The 19,315-nt window shown below is 41.3% G+C and overlaps 1 pseudogene; it reads left to right on the top strand.

Moving 5' to 3' along the window:
* Window positions 1–8,729: 8,729 nt before the first annotated feature.
* On the top strand, window positions 8,730–12,153 carry LOC121144984 (annotated as a pseudogene).
* Window positions 12,154–19,315: the final 7,162 nt, after the last annotated feature.

Consider the following 19,315-nt stretch of genomic DNA (forward strand, 5'->3'; position numbering starts at 1 on the left):
CTTTCATGGGTTATACTTGAGTGTTGCACCTAGTAATTCTTTCCCAACCTCATGAACAGGGCCATCGTATCCTGTGTTCACTTCTACGCAGTTTATTGAATGAGATTCCTGTTTATTCCTATGATTTTTTTAGTCGATTTTATAGATGGCCAAAAATAAAGCTCACAAGTGAATTTGTGCCTATGAGTATGTTATTTCACAGCACTGCTCATTGATAGCTCTAGCAACCTGCTGAAAATATTGTGTATACTAAAGTCCCCTGACCAGGAGCTGGCTCAGAAGCAGAGCATGCCTACACCTGACACTGTGATACGGGATGCAGATCTCCCAAGCAGCATCACAACTGTTGCATCAAATATCCTCCCCTTAGCACGTGTTGATGCTAACGTAAATGGTGCTACCTTTTTAAAATTTATTTTTATCACAAAGTCAGATATACAGATAGGAAGAAAGACAGAGAGGAAGATCTTCCATCCGATGGTTCACTCCCCAAGTGGCCACAATGGCCAGAGCTGCGCCAATCCAAAGCAAGGAGCCAGGAGACTCTTTTGAGTTTCCCCCACAGATGCAGGGTCCCAAGGCTTTGGGCCGTCCTGAACTGCTTTTCCAGACCACAAGCAGGGAGCTGGATGGAAGTGGGGCTGAACCTGGATTAGAACCAGTGCGCATATGGGATCTTGGAGCGTGTTAAGGCGAGGAATTTAGCCGCTGAGCTACCGCACTGAGCTGGCCAGTGGCACTATGGATAATGCATCTGACTACGGATCAGAAGATTCTAGGTGCTACCTTTTCTTTTTTCTTTTTTTTTATATAAAGATTTATTCATTTTTATTACAAAGTCAGATATACAGAGAGGAGGAGAGACAGAGAGGAAGATCTTCCGTCCGATGATTCACTCCCCAAGTGAGTGCCACGGCCGGTGCTGTGCCGATCCTAAGCCAGGAGCCAGGAACCGCTTCCAGGTCTCCCATGCGGATGCAGGGTTCCAAAGCATTGGGCTGTCCTCCACTGCTTTCCCAGGCCACAAGCAGGGAGCTAGATGGGAAGTGGAGCTGCCGGGATTAGAACTGGCGCCCATATGGGATCCCAGCACGCATTCAAGGTGAGGACTTTAGCTGCTAGGCCACTATGCCGGGCCCGGTGCTGTCTTTTCATTCCCAGTTTGCAATTATCTACTGGAGGTATAAAGCAATACAGTTATTTTTGTGTATATTGATCCTGCAACTATGCTAAGCTGATGTATTAATTGTAATAGCATCTTTTGTATATTACATTGAATTTTCTACATAGGTATTCCTATGTAGAAAACTATAAATAGTTTTTCTTCTTTCCAAGTATATTTCATATCTATTCCCTTGCCAGCTAGAATTTTCATTACTTTGTTGAGCAAGGGTGGTGAGAGCAAACAACCTTGGATTATGCCTGACAACATAAACCAGAAAGCACTGAGTGTCTGCAGTGCTTGGTAGCTGCAGGAGTTTCACTTATAGTCATAAGAATAAACACACACAATTCTGTCAAATGTATGTGATTTTCTCTTCTCACATGCTAATAAAATGAAATTCGCTGTTGCTGGTATGTTTAATTATAGGTGGTAGTATAGTTAAAGATTTTTAAGTTACATCACACTTTCTCATGATGCAATATACTTTGACCTACATGGACTCAATCTAACACTTTATGACAAACTTTTGTGCCTAAGTTCACAAAGAATATTGCTTTATGTTTTCTTTACGTCTGGCTTTGGTTTCAAGTTGAGACTGATCTTATTCTGTAAGTTGGCAACAGGTTCCTACAGTTCCATTTGCTAGCAGACTTACTGGATGCCTTCCTCACGTATGTGAAAGAAAAATCTCAGCAAATCTTCAGTCTGCACTTCTCTGTAGGAGGTGGGATTTTGCTAAAATTTCATTATTTTACAAGATTCCTAGTTACCCGACCAGCTGTTTCTTTTCAAGCGAGCTATGGAAACCACGAGTGTTCCCTGTGATGCTCATTTCATCTCAGCTATAAAATTAGGTGAAGTTGCTCATGCTACTTCCACACTCTATTTTTAATTCTCACAGAATTCACACTTTCCTAATATAAGACTTATTTAATTATTTGGAAGGCAAAGTTACAGAGAAGAAGGGAGGAACATATCTTCTGTTTCCAAACGGCCACAACAGCCAGCGAGCGGTAGCCCAAATCAGAGCCAGGAGCCAAGAGCTTCTTGCATGGGTGCAGAGGCTCGAGGTCGTGGGCCATCCTGCACTGCCCTCCAGTACGGGATGTGGGTGTCCCGAACAGTGGCCTAATATGTTGTGCCACAAAGGTAACCCCAAGTCAACAATATTTTAGAGATTTTTTTTAATGGGAATAAATGGCTCTAAAGATCTGCAATATATGCCCAGTTGCCATGGCAATGCTATTTAGCCCTTAGCACATCATCTGATATCGCTTTCCTTCTGTTTGAAGGAGTTGCTGTCATACTTGTGTGTCTTGTATAATGAATTTATTGCAGACAAATCCTTTCAATTACATTGTTCGGAAATGTCTTTATTTGGCCTTCGTTCTTTGAAAGGTCATTTTCCTGAGTTTAAAATTCAAAGTTCATAAATTTTCTCTTGGTAGTTTAAGTGTTTTCCCCTATTACATTTGTCCATCCCTGCAAAAGGTGTGCTCCCCTTTCATGTGCTTGTATTTCTGATACCCAGCATGACGGCCTAGGCACCACTGGGTAGTTTCTTCACATTCCATGTGCCTGAGCTTTGCTCAGTTTCTTAGCACCCAAATGTATAGCTTGTATTGAATTTGGAAACATTTAATCCATAGTTTCACTCAAACCTTTTTCTGTCCCTCCTCTCTCCAGTCCTTTCCAGTACTTAAGTCACAGGAGTTATTGGACACTCAAGTTTTACCATCGCTCACTAACATTCTGTTGATTTTTTTTTTCAATCTAGGTTCTCCCTTTGCTTCATTTGGGATAATTTTCACTGCTGAATGTTTTCTCCTGCAGTGTCTTACCTGCCACACACCACAGCCAGAGCACCTTTCCTGTTAGGTGTTAAAATTTTATCTCTAGAAATTTGACTTGGATCTTCGTATTTCACTTTTTGAAAACATGGAATCATTATAATAACTGTTCCATTTTGTTAGCTGATTCTGTATAAGCTTTTGATTGATTTTTCTCATTAGTCACTTTTTCCTGGTTTGTTGTTGTTGTCGTTCATTTGTTTTGTTTTTTGGGGGGGCTACTTGCAAATTTTTTTTCTAACTGAATGCCTGTGACTGGAGATGTTTTCTTGTTGGGTGCTGAATAATTATATAATTATGCAGAAACTTAGGAAGGGTTGATCCTGTCAGATCTTGCACTTAAAATGTGTTATGTGGAACCAGAAGCCCTCATGCACGTGCTCATTGTTTCCCAATATTAAGGCAGGGCCTTTCTGATGCCACAGAGCCCTGAGGTTTCCCGTTTGGCTGGCTGGAGCAGACACCATTTCCTCCAAGCTACTCGGGTGGTTTGCTCTCCGGTCCCTGGAGGTGTTCTCACACGCACACGCTGGTCACTCGCATGCTGGATCTTTGAGAGTGTCTGTCATCCTCAGGAACGCCTCTCTCACGGGGTGCTGGTGTTGTCTCCTGATCTATGGTGATCTCACACAAACTCTTGCTACCATGTTCTCATCAGACTCTCAGCATCATCTTTCAACTTAGGGCGTTTACCCAGCTCTGCCTGGAATTGCACTTCCTATTTTTTGCTCTGGAAACTTTTTCATCCAGCCACTCCGGGCAAATGGAGGGCTCACCGCTTCTTGATTTCCAGGAATCACTGTCCTTTGCGCCTTAACATCCAGTGCTATTGTTTATGGCCAAGGTTAAATGTAGTCTCTCTTGCTCCATCATGGCTCCTGGCTTCAGATCTGCGCAACTACAGCCGCTGTGATCATCCGGGTAGTGAATCAACAGATCTAAGATGTCCTATCTATTTCTTATCTCTCTGTAGCACTACCTTCCAAATAAAATTTTTTTTTCAATTAATTTTTAAACAATCAGGATCATCGGTTGCTCCTCTATCTTCCTTTCTCTGTCACTCACTATGCACCCCCATTAGATCACCTTAGTACTATTTCTTACTCTTATTTTTTAAAATTTCCACAGCTACCACCAAGTATGAGATGCACGCATCCAAGGAACAGACTATTGATCACAAAAAGTACTTCTTGGCTCTAGGACACCCTAATTTTCCATCACACACACACACATGCACTGTCTCATTATTTTAAAAATCTACTATTGTCAAAACAATCCTTCTAAAGTCATCTTTCTGGCTGGTGTTGTGGTCACCACCCGCAGTGCCAGCATTCTATAGCTGCTATACCTTTGTGCCAGCTCCCAGTTAACATGCCTGGGAAAGCAGTGGAAGGTGTTTCAAGTACTTGGATCCCTGCCACTCACACAGGAGGCCTCCCCACCCATGGGTGGAGTGCTAGGCTTCTGCTGAATCCTTTCTAAAAAATAAGACAAGTTATAATCATTAAAATCTGTGCTATTGGACACACAATAAACAAAAACATAAGTCTCTTATAATGGTAGTATAGAAGAATGATACAACAAAATAACAGGTAAATTTTGAATTATCTAGATTTATTTTACATGAAAATGCGTTAAGCTCTTCATTTCAAAAGCAGAGAACAAATGGAAAAAATTATCCCAGTTTATGCTATGAATATATACATTAGATCCAAAGACATAAATATGATGAAAGTTAAGAGATAGGAAAGAATATAATGTGTAAATAGTACAAAAGAACTGAAATGAATACCAATATTAGATAAAAGAGACAGATGCTACTAGAGATAAAGATATTTTATATTGATGAAACAGCTAATCCAGGGTGAGGAGTTTTACAGCATTTTGGAAGCCCTTGTCCCATATTGAATGGCTTGGGCTCAATGTGTGGCTCCACTTTTGATTCCAGTTTCCTGCTGATGTGCACCTGGAGAGCAGTGGGTGGATTTACAAGGTCCTGGCTTCTGCAACTGCGAATTCAACCGGTAGACTGAAGATCTCTCAGTGTCTCTCTCACTGCCTTTGCAATAAAGTCAAAGGGGATCAATCCATCAAGAGTATATCATAAAAAACATATGGTGCATATCCACAATACAGCCCCAAGATTCTTGAAGAACTGAAGAGATAAATAAATCAATAATAATAGCAGAGGATTTCAGCATCTGACTTTCGATAACAGAAAGAACAACTAGGTAGAAGTTCAGTAAGTTAAGCAAGTTAATTGACTTGAACTACACTATAATCCACCAACATCTCCACAGAACAATCCCGCTAGAGCTGCAGATGGCATTGTCAAGTGCACACGGACCACAACAACAATTTTAGCCCAAACAAAAACAAATTTTAGTAAATTTTTAAAAAGTGAAATTACAAAAATTATGTCCTTGACCACAATGGAATAAAATAAAAAATCATAACAGAAAGCAATCTAGAGCATTCATCACATGTGGAAATTAAGCAACACACTCCTAAACAATCCATGGATCAAATGGAAATCAGAAAACACTTTGAAGTGAGTGGAAACAACAACAAAACACAAAATGTGGGGTGCAGGAAAGACAGTGCTTAGACGGCAGTTTATAGGAGTGCTTATTGATATTAACAGAAAAGAAAGTTCTTCAAATCAGTACCTTAGATTTTCAGAAACTAGAAAATGAGCAGACTGAGCTCAGAGCAGGTTTAAGAAGATAAAGGGAAAAAATTGACGAACTGGAATGGGAATAAAAAACAGTAGAGAAAATCAAGAAAATAAAAAGTTGGTTCTTGATAAATATCAGCAAATTTGACAAGTCACTAGCTAAAATGACCAAAAAGAAAAGAAAAGGCTCAAACTACTGAAAACTCAGAAATCAAAGAGCAAATGTCACTGTTGGTTTCTGAGAACTTACAAGGACATGTTGAACTCCACTGCTTGTGATTGTGGAAAGCTTGGGTTTTTGCTTTTTGTGTTTTTCGGTTTCTTATAATGCACTTATTAACTTTGAGAAGATAAAAGCTATTTCGAAACCAAAAAAAAAAAAATAAGGGAATAGCATGAACAAATGAAGCATATGCCAACAAAGATATTTTATATTAATAAAACACAAATGAACAAAATGGAAACATTCCCAGAAAGACCCAAGTGCCAAAAGTGACTCAAAAAAGATATGGAAAGTCTAAGTGGAACAAGGAAATTGGACTGTTAATCAAAAAACTTCCCAAAAAGGGCAACCAAGGGCCAGATGGTTTCACTAGCAAATTTTGTCAACAGTTTAAGCAATAATTAAATAAATCCTTCATAAACTCTCCTAGAAAATGGGAAACAGTATTTTCCAACTTGTTCTGAGCAACAACTTGTATTATTACCATGATTACAAAACCATACAAATATAACACGGGGAAAGAAAATATAGACCAATATTCTGCATGAAGGTAAAAGTAAAATCATTAGTAAACTGCAGCAACCCCAACCCAGCAGCATGGGAAAGGAATTACAACCCAGGATCGTGTGGGATTTCTTCCAGGAATCCAAGCTTCTGTCTACATACAGGAGCTAAGAGATGCAATGTGAGTTTAAATAGAATAAAGAAGGAGAGAATCATATACTCATTCCACCACAAAGAAAAAAGTGTTTCACAAAATTCAGATAAAAACAAAGTAGACTTCTCAAGAGATCACAAGTATTAGCTGTTGTCACATTATGAAGTGTTGATCCATGCTGCACAGATGAACCTTGAAGACATTGTGCTAAAGGAGGCCAGAAACAGACCAAGCACCACATACTGGGTGCTTCCATTTGGAAGAAAGGCTCCAAAGGGGCAGATACATAGCGACAATAGAAAGTACATCAGCCATTGGCAGGGACTGTAGGCAAGCAGAAAAAGTGACTGCACAAAAGTACAGGGTATCTTTTTTGTGGTGTTTAAAACTGGATTGTTGTAATGTGTACTTGGGCAATATATTTAAATTAACTAGTGAAACACTATCAATGTATTCTTAATACGGCTTGATAGAAATAATTAAATCTAATAAGAAGGAAGAATTATACCGAAAATTTCACTGAACATTTCACCCCTGCTAATGGTGTATTTCAAACTTAGGACTTTTTGGTGTGTAATTTTTCTAATCCGAATTGAATTTCTTAAAATGCAGCTCTGAAACATGTTTCACTAAATATCAGGGCAAGAACAAAGCAAAAACAATTCTCATTTTTTGAAGAGCTCACAAAGCTTATGACTAAGCCGAGTGCCTTAGGAGGAAAGTGGTGTCTACTGGAGTACTCCCGTGTCCATTGTGTGAACTGGGAGATGAGATGAATCTATAACCTAAATTAAGGCTGCAAAAAATAAAGGCAAGTTCCCTATTTTTCCAAAATTACAGACATGGTGATGCCTCAAGTGAGAAAAATAATTACACTAAAATCAAGTAGCATATAATTAAACACATACTTTCAGTTCTATAGAAAAGTAGCAGCACATTTCTCACAATTTATTTCAATACAATTAATTCAAAATAACAGGAGAAGTAGTGTATAATGAATGCACATGTCCTTAAAAGGAGGATGTTGATCATACGTACGCTTTGCTTTACGAAACAACAGAAGACACTAAATGTCAAAAACCTTGTAGCAGAAACAAAATCTTTGAAGGGCTTCGAGAACACTAAGAGGGCAGAGGAAAGAGTTCCTGAGCTTCAGGATTTCTCTATCCCCATCCCCAAAACTGAAAAGCAAAGGAAAAAAAAATCTGGATATCCCAGAGATTAAAAGGTTTAGCATGCACGTAATAGGAATATTAGGGGAAAAAAGTTAGAAAGAAAGGAACAGAGAATTAACATGCCCATTAATAACAGAGAATTTCATGCCCATTAATGTCAGATATGAAGTCACAAATGCAGGAAGTTTATAGGATGCCAAATAGGATAAATGTAAACCACAATCAGTATCCTATAGCTTGGCACATAAACTTTTTAAACCACAGAAAAGAAAGCCAAAAATCCTGCAATGATCTGAAAAGAAAACTAATACTTTACCTATTAAAGGCAGAGATCAGCATTAAAACTGATGTTTCCCTAGATACCATGCAAGAAAACTCAGGGAGAGAGAATGGGATGAAATACTTAAGCCATCACATGAGTATAGAATTCTGTAACCTATAAAATAATCTTTCAAAAGTGAAGAAGACACAAAGACTTTCTCAGACGAAAAAACGAGAGAAAGAATCTTGGAGGCATATGTTACATTAGTGTTTTTGTGACTTCCTAGGATAATAACATGTACATTTTTTCAAAATTTGAAGCAAACATTTTGGGTGTTCTTGCAACAACAACAACAAAAAGATAGACGCTTGAGATGCTGGATACACTAATCACCCTGCTTTGATTATTATGCATATATGAAGATATCAAAATGTCACATTGTATTCCACAAACATGTAGAACTATTGTGTGTGCACTAAAATAAACAATAAATTAATTGAAGCAAATTTTAAGGACTGAACTATGTGTAGCCTACAAATGACTCACCTGAAACAGAAAAACATACAGATTAAGAATAAAGAGATGACCACACTGTTGTGCCGGCGGTGGTAGCCTGGAGAGGGTGGGTCCTGGCAAAGGGGAGGGCCTGGCTGAAGGCAGGCCACCAAAACGTGGATAAATATGAGCTGTTGCAGAAAGCCAAACCGACCAAGCATGCGGAGCACTATGATGATATGGCAGCCTGGAAGAAATCTCTAACCAAGTAAGGAGCCAAGTTACCTAATGAGAAGAAAAGCCTCTCAGTTGCCTATAAAATGTCACAGGAGCTCTAGGTTATCTTGGAGGAGCACCTCAAGTATTGAGCAAAAGACCAAAGATGCTGCGAAAAAGCAGCAGATGGCTCGAGAATACAGAAAGAAAATCAATACCAGCTACCTGAAATGACGTAGTCTATTTTGGACAAGTTCTTGATCCCAATGCTTTACAAGCAGAGAGTAAGGGATTCCATTTGAAGATGAGACTACTCCGTTACCTGGCCAAGGTCGCTGCTGGTGATGACAAGAAGGAGATTGTGGATCAGTCACAAAGGGAATACCAAAAAGCTTTTGAAATCAGCAAAAAAAGAACTGCAGCCAATGCATCCCATCACATTGGGTGTGGCCCTTAACTTCTCTGTGTTCTATTACGTGATTCTAAATTCCCTAGAAAACGTCTGCTCTCTGGCAAAAACAGCATAAGACGAAGCCATTGTTGAATATGAGCAAGCTAATGATGCAATTAGAGAGAGGCAACTTGATGTTGTGGACATCCAACACCCAAGGAGATGAATTTGAAGCAGAAGAAAGAGGGGGAAATTGCCTTCTGGCTAAAATTTATACAGTGGACCATTTGCCATCCATGCTGCCCAAAAATAACTTTTTGCAATTTATGACAAGTTTATGCTATTTCCATTTGAATTTCTGTATTTCCCATTGGCTTTTAAGTTTAATTTTAGGGGCCCAGCGCGGTGGCGCAAGTAGTTAAAGGTCCTCGCCTTGCACGCCCGGGATCCCATATGGGCGCCGGTTCTAATCCCGGCAGCCCCGCTTCCCTTCCAGCTCCCTGCCTGTGGCCTGGGAAAGCAGTCGAGGACGGCCCAAAGCTTTGGGACCCTGCACCCACGTGGGAGACCCGGAAGAGGCTCCTGGCTTCGGATCGGCATAGTATCGGCCCATTGCGCTCACTTGGGGAGTGAATCATCGGACGGAAGATCTTCCTCTCTGTCTCTCCTCTCTGTATATCCGCCTTTCCAATGGAAAAATAATAAAAATAAATCTTTAAAAAAAAGTTTAATTTAGGGGAGTAGAGCCAGTTAACATTTAGGGAGTTATCTGTTTTCAGATTGAGGTGGCCAATATGGAGATGTGAAATTTGTATACAGGTTATAAAGGTTTGGCATAGTATTTTTGGTACATTGTAGCTTCACAAGATCAGTGTTGAAACTGCTTCCATGTCTAACCAAAGAAAAGTGTCTACATACGGGTTTGTCCTAGTGAGGAACAAAATGGATAATGCCTCAGTCCTAGGTGGTTCTCATGACTACTTGAAGCTTTGGAACACTTACCTTCCTGTGGTAGAGCAGGTGCCTCAGGGGCGTTGCATGTTGAGCCAGGTGGATGTGCAAGATGCTCAGTGGCAATAGGCACATCTTGGACTACAGCTACAGGGGTGTTCCCTTAGACAAGGTTGGTATCCCAGTTACTCTGGATCCAGGCAGAAACTGTTCACAGTCCATTATTGGTAAAGTTACCTGCTGTTTGCTTTTCATTATTATTTTTTTTTCTATATTCTATTTGAAGTTAAATGTTATTGGCAACCAAAAAACAAATACAAAATTGCAATAAAAATGAATCACTCAATCTATATTATTTTATGTGTATCAAGAACAGCAGTAAAACAAAAAAAAACCCATGTATTTCATTTTAGATTTTTTTTCTTGCTTTTGTAATTTTTTGGATACTTGCCCAATATGTATGTGCTGTAAAAAAAAAAAAAAGTTAACAGGAAAACAACTTGAGATGATGGCTAGCTTTGCTTAATCTTTTATGAAATGTTCATGAACAATCCAGCCATAATTGTTAAGAACACATGTATTAAGTTCATAAGTGGAATAAAAGTTTCATGAATGGACTTTTAGACAAAACAGTATATGTGCTGCATTTCCAAGCCCAAGAGAAATCTTCCCCCAGGGTGAGTACACCACGAGGGAAACCTGGGAACTGGATTAAAGTCCTAGCGCAGCCCTGCCGCCAACACCTTGTGGCATGATGAGTCTGGGCCCCTGTCCGGGCCTTGGGGTTTGGGGTGGCTTGCAGCTCCCTGCAGTATGGCAGCTGTGGTGGGGAGGGGGTGCCCCTCCCGGGCCGGATCCAAGGCTGGGGACTCAGGCCAAAGCTGCTGCCAAAAGGCAGTGACCAAGTCCTTGGCTTTGGGCAGCCAGTGCACCAAGTGGTGCCAGGCTCTGCCTACTAGCCACCTGGTGGTGAGCTCTGGAGTTTTTAGAATATGCTTAGGGACACCCATGAATAAGGCCAGTGTGAGTGTAGGTGAGAGATGAATTCTGGGTGACTCCCAGTAACAGGGTCATGAAGCTATCCGGCAAGCGTGGGGACTAAGATCTGATGGTTTGGAGGGGAGTGTCCATAAGATCTATTTGGGCCAGACTGATTCACCAGCCAAATTAGGAATCCCGAGATGGGCTGTTAGCATAGAATATCACTGACTGCTACACATCAGTCCACACCAAAACTATGGATGGGGACCTGTCTGGCAGGGCTAGGTACCATTACTTAACTGGGTGGTGAAATAGTGAACTGGTCACATTTGGCAGGGTCAAAACACTAAGCAGCAAACAAGAGAGCTTGGTGTGGTGGTAAACTCTGTGGAGGAAATGTGGGCCCAACCCTGTGGAAATAAAAGTCCCACAGGTTAGCTCGAGAGCTGGGGTGGCGATGGGCTAAGCTAGGAGAGACCATGGCACCTGCCATCACTTATGGGTAAAGGAACCGATGGCAATCTGGACAGGTCAATGTGTACATTTTTTCCACACAATTTGAAAATGAATTTCACACACTGTGCCCCCTCCTTCCCTAAATATTTGAGAACAAGGTTATCTGCTGCAGAAGCACAGAGCAAGGATAAACCCTAGCTCAGCATCGGCACAGCACCACTTCCCCAACCGCAGCCCACAGGCTACAGTCTTCATCAGTGGAGATCTGGAGTTGGAAGCCCGAAGCAGGTGTTAAACTCAGGCACACTGACGTGGGATGCAGGTGTCTTCACTGCCACACTAAATGCCCACTTCACTGTCTCTTCTGCTAAGGAGTTTGACCCCATCCTGAGGGTCCCACCTCACTGCAGTGTGGTTTAAGGAAATGGCTTTCCTGGCCATGTCACTTTGCTCAGACTGTGCCAGCAGATAACCCCAGACAGAGTGGCTTCCACAACAGGAATGTGTTTCTTCACAGCTCCGGAAGCAGAGAGCCCAAGATGGAAATGGTGGCACTGCTGTTTTCTTGGCAGCCCCTCTCCCTGTGTCCATCCCTCTGTGTGTCTAGATGTCTTTTTTGTTATTGTTGTCTTTCTTTTTCATTAGAATTTTGATTAACATGCAATAATGATGTATCCCATGGGATATGGAGCAATATGCCAACGCATCAACATCAGTGTAAGCCAATGAAACCAGACAAACAGCCTGTCATCTCCTGACTTTTCCTGTGTTGACAGCCTGCCAGCTCCTCCCTCCTTGTCTTTCACAAATATGATACATCATTGTGAAGACAGACCCCACCTGCAAATTTCCTCTTCTGGTCATGGCACTGAAGAGATCGGTGAGTGCCTCACCCTAACAGTTTTAATTTAACGCTCATTTTAATTTAACCAACTCTTCAAGACCCTGTCTCCAATTGCTGTTACATTTCTAGGTAACTGGAGTTAGGACTTCAACACTGGAATTTGAGGGACACAACACAACCCAAAACAATGAGTTCATCCATAAGTTCTTGCTCTGATTTTGCTTTCTCCCACTCCCTATAGTATATCCAGTTGCCTCTTTTTGTAGCCCAGATTTGGGTTACCAAAAGAAAAACACCTAGAAAGTCTACAGGAATAGCAACCAACCCCAACACCACTTTATTCATTCCAGACTGGCAACACATCCTGATCCCTTGGCTGACTGTCCTCTACTTTCAAATATCACAACCATGGGACACAGAGCTTGGCTGCTTCCTTCACTTCCGTATGCTCAGGACTTGTCTATGGCCATACCACCCTGAATGCGCCCGATCTCGTGCATATGCTCAGGACTTAAAGTCAAGCAGTCAAGCACATAGGTACTTAGTCTATGTCCTGGGTCTGGCGCAATAGTGTAGTGGCTAAGGTCCTCGCCTTGAACGCGCTGGGATCCCATATGGGCACCGGTTATAATCCCGGCCGCCCCGCTTCCCATTCAGCTCCCTGCTTGTGGCCTGGGAAAACAGTCAAAGACGGCCCAAAGCTCTGGGAACCTGCACCAGTATGGGAGACCTGGAAGAAGCTCCTGGCTTCTGGCTTAGGATTGGCTTAGCTCCAGCCATTGCGGCTGCTTGGGGAGGGAAGATCTTCCTCTCTTTCTCCTCTCTCTGTGTATCTGCCCTTCCAACAAAAAATAAAATAAATCATTGAAAAAATTACTTTATGTCCTGAATGAGGGAAAGCACCCCTCCCTCTATCCAGCATCACCCTGCATGACCTGCTGCCTCTGTGTGTGTGTGTGTGTGTGTGTGTCTGCCTGTCTGTCTGCTTCAATGCTTGTAACATCTGTTTCTCAGTGTGACTCATTTCTTGCAAAATCTCCATGTAAAGCTTCTGTCTCAGACAGGAAGTAATCCAGATGCTCTTTCATGCCAATGCTAACAAGGAAACGTCTCCAAGACATTTTGCTCTTTAGAAAGGAAGCCACGCAATACTTCTCCTTGGGTCGTACCCTCTGCCCCTCTCCCGCTTGTCTCCTTTCATTTCCTCTGACTGTGGCCGCTCTGCTGCCCTGTTGGAGCACTCCTCTGTGCTCTTGAGCAGCAGCCCCACGGTTAAGGACCTGACTGAACCTGTGGGATTGTGATCCATGTCCATCTCCTGCTCAAGTTGACTATGGGAAGACTATGTCTGGTCTTTCTCAGCGCTGTACATTACATTTTTTTAAATGAATGAATGAATAAAAAATACAAGATGTGGTAAGACAAAATTAAAGCTTTTGTAAAAGACTGAATATTCAGAAAACGAATTAAGCACTTTGACCCAAGAATACACCCACCAAATCACAAATGTTTACCTCTGCTAAGAGGGAAAGTGAGAATGATGTGTGACTACAAAAGGACTTTTGTGTCTACCTCTGTGGCCTTAATTATCCCTTGAGTTCTTTTATAACACATAGGCATGCAATAAAGCTATAAAATAAAATAATAATGACAGGAGGCCAAGACATGAGCCATCTTCCTTGTGACTGTTTTTATGTTAATGATCCTGCTGATTTTCCTGATACTGAGTGAGAAAGTAGTCAGGTGCTTTCTTTAGTCAGCATTTCTAATCACTTGCTCACTTCCTGGAGAATTCTGGGAGACGAGACTGAAGAGTTTACATGTCATAGCCATGGTCTGCGTTGGGGAGAGCCACTTACTGTCCATAGATTAAGCATCAGAGTTTAGACGGATATCTGACTACGTGAAAGACAGGGGAACACAGAGTTATAATGAGGATACGTGTGACCTGCTAGCTGGTCTTGTGCAAACCTGCTATTAGGAAATCCAGCTCAAGGGAATCAGCAGAGAAGATGGTGATGGTGTCAAACTCGTTCTCCTTGTGGATCCCAGAGGCTTTTCCTGCAGAAGCTCTTCATTTGCATCTACTCAAGATATTTGAGATAGTATGGCACAGCAGAGCACACATTCTTCCCTGAATTCCTTCCCTTTTTCCCACCTAAATGACACACTGTTGGGTTCTGGACTAGCAAAATTGCCACACAATGGAGCATTCTCATGCGTGTAAGGAAGAAGTTCGCATTCTTTCCCTCCAGTATCTGGCATGAAATACAATATTTTGTGTGAAGTTCCAAACACAAAGCATAACAAAATTTTATGTTAAAAATCCTATCTAATTCCAACTCATCCAGACTCTGGATCAAAGTGGGACTTCGGGATTCTATCTAGGAGAGACTGGACCAGGTGTGTATTGTTCTAGTGCAAGTGCCGGTAAAGAGTGGAAAAAGAGGTTGACAAAGACAGTGAAATGCTTAGAACCTTCCTTGGGCTCTGCTTCACAAAACCATGGTCCCACAACCTCTTCTTTGAGCCATCTGTGAGCTCAAATAACACAGCACTCTTAAATTGCCCTCTATCTACTACTCATTTGACTGACTCCACCTCGTCCTCAGGTAGATTCAGTTCATTTCCACCACTCCTGAACCACGCCCACAGACACCAAGGCCACTGGGAGGGCCATGAAGCTGGGTGAGGAGTGGGGAAACTTAGCAAGCGCTCTGTCAGTCCTCCCGTGTGTACTGGCAAGAAGACTGACTCACTTGCCAACACTGACGGAGTGAGCATCAGGCACACAGGGGTCGGGGGGCCCACGGGTTCAGCCATGAACACATTCATTCTTTGTGTTAAAGTAGGTCATGCCCAGTTATAAAACTCCTTCATTTACACTTTGGCTGACACTGAAGGAGCAAGAAAAAAAGTGAAATTAAAAGCAGATCCTGCATTGCTTTTGTCTTATCACTAGAGGACTGACTTTTTTTGTTGTTCTGACTGGGTGTGAATGCTTCCCTGTCTAGGTAACACAGACGAAGCCATTCTAGGCATGCCTGGTCCCATCCCAGCTTGACGTCTTGTTGGATCACTGGGAGCTGCTCCCTGAACCAGTCTGCACTCATCCTTGGGCAGCCTGGTTAGGGATCCCAGGCCTTCTGTCCACAATAACCTGAAGCTCCTGTAATGACAACAGCAGCCGCCACCAGGCACTTGGGCTTTCTGTTTGTGAAATTGTTTCATCTCCATGATCTTCCATCCTCACAACACAGATAAGAAAACCAAACAAGCACAGATATTTTGCATGTATGTGTGCGCATATATACACAATCACACACACAAAAAGGATATTTCAGAAAATTTGTCACAAATGAAATGTAAGTTTAGGGACAAATATCGTGATGTAGTGGATTAAATCATTAGTTGGGCTATTCACATCCTGTACTGAAGTGCCTGAGACCGAGTTCTGCCTCCGCCTCTGATCCAGGTTCCTGTTAGTGTATCTAGGAGGCAGGAAATGATGGTCCCAGACTGTGGATACCATGAGGAAAGCCCAGATTGAGTTCTAGGACAATGACTTTAGCCTGGCCCAGCCCTGGCGGTTGTGAACATTCTGTCAAATAATCTATTTGACAAAAAAAAATCTAACATGTTCTTTCTCTGTCTCTCTCTCTTTCTCACCCCCTTCCCACCCCATCTTTACATGTATGGGTATTTTCCAGTAAATAAAATAAAAGTCTTTAAAAACATAAATTTATGGGCCTGGCATGGTACCTCAGTGGCTAAAAACTCATCTTGCACGCACCAGGATCTCATATGAGCCTCAGTTCATGTCCCGGCAGTTCCACTTCCCATCCAGCTCCCTGCTTGTGGCCTGGGAAAGCAGTCAGGGACAGCCCAAAGTCTTGGGACCCTACACCCACCAGGGAGACCTGGAAGAAGCTCCTGGCTCCTGGCTGCAGATCAGCTCAGCTCCAGCCCATTGTGGCCACCTAGGGGGTGAACCAGTAGATGGGAGATCTTACTGTCTGCTTCTCCTTCACTTTGTAAATCTACCTTTCCAGTAAAAGCAAATAAATCTTTTTTTTTAAGTAAGCTTATTTTGACACAAAGAAATTTTAAACCCACACATAGCTCTTGTTTTTTAAAGATGCATTTCCCATAAGGTTTTGGATGATCCCTCAGATGCACAGATTTAAATATTTTTTAATAACCTTATCTTTTAATTTCATTTTTTCACAACTCTACTTGTCTAAATCTAACCAAACTTACTTTCTTTAGTGCTGTTTTTAAAGATGTTACAAAAGTTACTGAGAGAAGTTCTGTAAAAGTTCTACACCTAAAACTTGACAGGGACTCGGAAAATGAAAATGATTTTAACTGTTGGAAATCTTATAAAGTAAGGAACATAAAAAATTGGAGATTTTTCTGTAGAAATGTTTAATCTTTTAGCATTCAGATTTTCCCCCTGGTGTAGTAAACATGGCATGGCCATATGCCCAGCAAGGTCCTAAGTGCCTTGCAAGGACCATGTCATTTATTCATGGTAGTTGTTATGGGGGCTGAGCTTTCCCAATATCTGTTGGAAGGAGGACAGGAGGTGCATGAGTTCTGAAAAGTTTCCAAATTCAGTGATGAATAAGGGATGCAGGATTAAATCCACCCTTGTAACACTCCTGCACCCCTCACCCTTGCTCCCCATTGAGCTCACTTTCAAGATGACTTCCCTTTTCACCTAGACCCAAGGACTGATCCTTTTTAAGTTCACTCCGGCATCTGGTGTGGCCACAGAGTTGTAAACAAGATGCAGCTGTATGTGAAAAAAAAAAAAGTCCGTGGAAAACGGAATAGGAAGATAAATGCATGTTAGTGCCAACATTACTTTTGAAATCTATGCCTAAAAACAGGGGCCTTTTAAAAGTTCATGGAAAGTGCACAGCACCAAAAAAATTCATTGACGTCAATTTTTTTGTACTAAAATAAACTTATCTTTTAATTCTATGCTCCACTAAATTTCAAGTACTCTCAAAAGACTAGCCATTCCAAAAATAGCTCACTGCCTGTCTCCAGTCTTTATGCAATAACACACCACCAACAGAGTACAGAGAACAGAGTCAACAGGGGTTTTCTCACACATGTATTCATGCTGTACTTTATTTTATAAATGTATAACATTTGCATAAAACCTAGGCATATCCTCCTCTATACTTTAAATCATCTCTAGATTACTTGCAATATATAATACAATGCAGATGTGAGGCAAATGGTTGTACTGCTTTGTGGAGAAGCTCTGAGAAAAAAAAGAGCTTATACATGTTCAGTACAGATGGACTTTTTCTCCTTCTTATTTTGGATTGGACAGCCAACTGTGCAGATGTTATCATAAATCATAGAGACATATAATTGTTTTTCATTCACAACATGGGTTTTGCTGTCTAACTAACTAGGTGTCTTTGAATAATTCACTTCATCCCCTCTTCCTCAAGGCCTAGCTTGCTTCCTTTGAAAAAATGATGAAACTAGAATTCAATGGATTCCAAATGCTCTTCCTGCTCAACAGTCCCAGGAGCCTGGTTAGTGTGGGTGGACAATGGCTTCTTGGTGGTTGAGATAATGCAGAAGATGTGTGGGAGAGCAATGCAGTATGTCAGGTGCTTCCAGCCACACCTTGAATTGCATTTAACAATCATTTCATCAGGTGAGCACTGATACCCCCCAAGAAGTTCTACTGATTGACCAAATGTTTTAGAGCTAATTAAATGACAGGGTCCAGGTTCAAACTTTGAACACTGGTATTTCTAAAAATTGTGCGCTGTAAATTCTGCTGGGCTAGACAGTATGGAGACAGCACAGACCAGGGGCTTGCCACTGTTCTCACTTCGTACTAACTTCCCCAGTGCTCACAACAATCCTATCCCTATTTGACCTTGGATAAACTGGGCACAGACAAGTTAAACAACTTGCCCAAGTTCACAGAGGTTCCAAGTATAGGAGGAATGAATAACTAACTATAACATAGGACAGTGTTTCTACTTTTTAATAACCAAATACAAAAACATTACTTTTAACCTTTCCTAACAGAATAATAGCCAGGAGTTTGTCCATTATCTAAGATTATACCTCTCAATACCATCTATAATATTTTAAAAGATTTATTTTTTTATGCTGGAAATGCAAATTTACAAAGAGAAGAAGAGAGAGCATAGAAAGATCTCCCATCCACTGATTCACTCCCCAAGTGGCTGCAACAGCTTAAACTGAGCTGATGTGAAACCAGGAGCCAGGAGCTTCTTCTGGGTCCCCCAAGTGGGTGCAGTGTCCCAAGGTTTTGTGCCATCCTCTACTGCTTTCTCAGGCCACAAGCAGGGAGCTGGACGGGAAGTGAAGCATTCAGGACATGAACAAGTGCCTTTATGTGATCCCTGTGTATATAAGGTAAGGGTTTAGCCATTGAACTTCCATGCCAAGCCCAAACACCTCTAATATGAAGATTTAACTTCCCAACCAATTTCATCATAGGGTTACCCATGTGTACTGTGAGCTGGGCAGGTCAATAAGATACATTAGTTTTTAAGCAATCAATTTGGTCCATTTTTAAGGAGGGCTCTCTTAATTATGTGAATCTGGACTTGTTTGCCTTCACATGTGACACAGTCATTCCATATTCAAAAACAAATAAGATTATGTATTATAAAACATAAGATAACATTAAGATAATTAAATGAAAGCTTTTAAATTTTTCCAAGCATAAAATGAGTGTTCATTAAAACAAAATAGAATTTATTGTAGGGACATTCTGACACTCTCGTTAATTTTTTAATATTTAGGATTCAGAACAACATTTAACAAGAATTTCTGTGTATATACATCAGCTAGTGAAGTGTGGGTGACATTGATCCGCAACAAGACAGACATTAGCTTATTGGATGGTTACTTATTGTCTACTAATTATTTGAGAACACAGAGACAGAAATACTGTTACA

Source organism: Ochotona curzoniae, unplaced genomic scaffold (assembly GCF_017591425.1).
Source record: "Ochotona curzoniae isolate NIBS_2020 unplaced genomic scaffold, NIBS_Ocur_1.0 scaffold_3208, whole genome shotgun sequence".
NCBI classification, from domain to species: Eukaryota; Metazoa; Chordata; class Mammalia; order Lagomorpha; family Ochotonidae; genus Ochotona; species Ochotona curzoniae.